Raw genomic sequence first — 1,973 nt, 5'->3', positions numbered from 1 at the left:
ACCAACGTAATTTATGCATTTCAGCTACTATTTTAGGAAATTCGTTACCGGGTCTGGTAACTTCTTTCGGTGCGACTCGTAACAAATAATTTTTTTTTTAAAGGATAGGGGCACATCCCAAACCATAACCTCAATCACACCTCCTTTCTCATTTGTTACAGTACACTAAGCTTCATATTGGATTTTAAATTTTTAAAATCACATGTGATGCCCGATACACTGTAGCAAATGAGAGAGGGGGTGTGGTTGAGGTTATGGTTGGGGGTGTGCCCCTAGTGCCACCCATTTTTTTTCGATGCGAAGCAATTAAACCTTTGACATTTTGTCCCAGTCCCTCAACTTCGTGAAGTTGCTGTCAGCTCCCCCAATCCTTGTGCCTCGTTTGGTTCACGGAAAGTCGAGTTAAGTGAGAACGAAATGAAGTAAATAATCGATAAAGTTAATGTGTGAGCGGAATGCTCATCCTCGTTCTCGTTTTTTGGTGTGATTAAAGACCTCATGTTCGGCAAGCGTGAATGAAAACTGGGAATGAGCATTTCATTTTCGTTCATTCTTACGTACCAAATAAGTTGTTGGATTTTGCTACGACTGCTCTTGAAGTTAAGCATATGAATTAGGGAACCTAGTGACGATTTCAATGCTTTGAGGTACTCATTTTTAAAAACTTGTAAGAATTGGAAGACCTAATAGCAACTGCAATGATTTGAGGGAGTAGTTTGGTAATAATTTGATATGTAAGGGACTAATATGGGAAAACCCAAAAAAAAATTGAAACGTATACTAAATAAATCATTTTGAGTAAATTACATTACCAGAAAAAAAAAACACCTTAGATTTCCTGGAGCCATTTAAAAAACCGCCAGACTTTTTAAAATAACAGTTTTAGTTTCAAATTTTTAAAAATTAACTTCAACGCAAAAGGATATGATAACTAAATGTATTTCTGTAAATATGTAATTATTACGTTAAAAGTCATAATTATATTGAAAAACTGAATGATTATTAGATTAAAAATTAAAAATTAGGGAATGAAATATGAGTTTTAAATATTAGAGGAAAAATTACGAAAAAAAGGCTGGGTCCCACTTGTGTTGGATTTATCCTAGTCAGCGCCAACTTCATGTCAACGGTCTCATAACAGCTGGGCCCCGATGTTTGTTGGTGCATTTCTTTCGTTATGAATTTTTCTTTGAAAATTTTTCCCTGTTTTATGAAAATTTTGTTCCAAGTAAATCTCACATATTTTATGAGGAACATAAAATATGTCTCGCTAGTTTCAACAATTTCCTGTCAGTGAGAAAAGTCTTTTCTCGCTGAACGTAACTCTGGAGATTTTAATAAGAACACGACATTAGTGAGAGGGGGAAAATTTGATACGGGGGAGGCCTATGTGGAAACCATACGTATAGAGGGAAGGAAAAGCTTGTATTCGTATCAATTTTAAAATTTTAAAATCTATGGTTGCGCTGATTCTTATATTATTTACAATAATTCAGTATTCTATCTCACGTTTTTTGTTTTTTTAAACTGATTTTGCATATTGTTGTACTCTATTGCCGTTGTGCGCCGCGGAAGCCTCGAATAGCCAAAACAATAGCACACACAAGAACAAAATAGACCACAATAGACACAAGCCAACCAATCACAGCAAGAACACAAGATATACGTGGTTCGGCAATTTGCCTACGTCCACGGGGCAAGGAGGGGGGAGTTCCACTAATCAAATTAAAGGGGAATACAAATTAGGGTTACAAATCTTACCCAAAACCCTCAAACAAGATCACTTGATCTCTCCAATAGACTCCAACAAAAGAAGCCCTAGAAAATCCCCTTTGGCAGCTCAAAATCACCCTTGCATAAAACCCTAGAACAGATTTGGGGTTTATATACGAGTTACAAAGAAAACGGGTCTGGAAAACCAACTTAAACCAAAAACCCGATAGTCGGTCGACCGCAGCACCACTGCCGGTCGA

This window comes from Asparagus officinalis, chromosome 7, assembly GCF_001876935.1.
Source record: "Asparagus officinalis chromosome 7, Aspof.V1, whole genome shotgun sequence".
NCBI lineage: Eukaryota > Viridiplantae > Streptophyta > Magnoliopsida > Asparagales > Asparagaceae > Asparagus > Asparagus officinalis.
Note: the sequence above shows the minus strand (reverse complement) of the source record.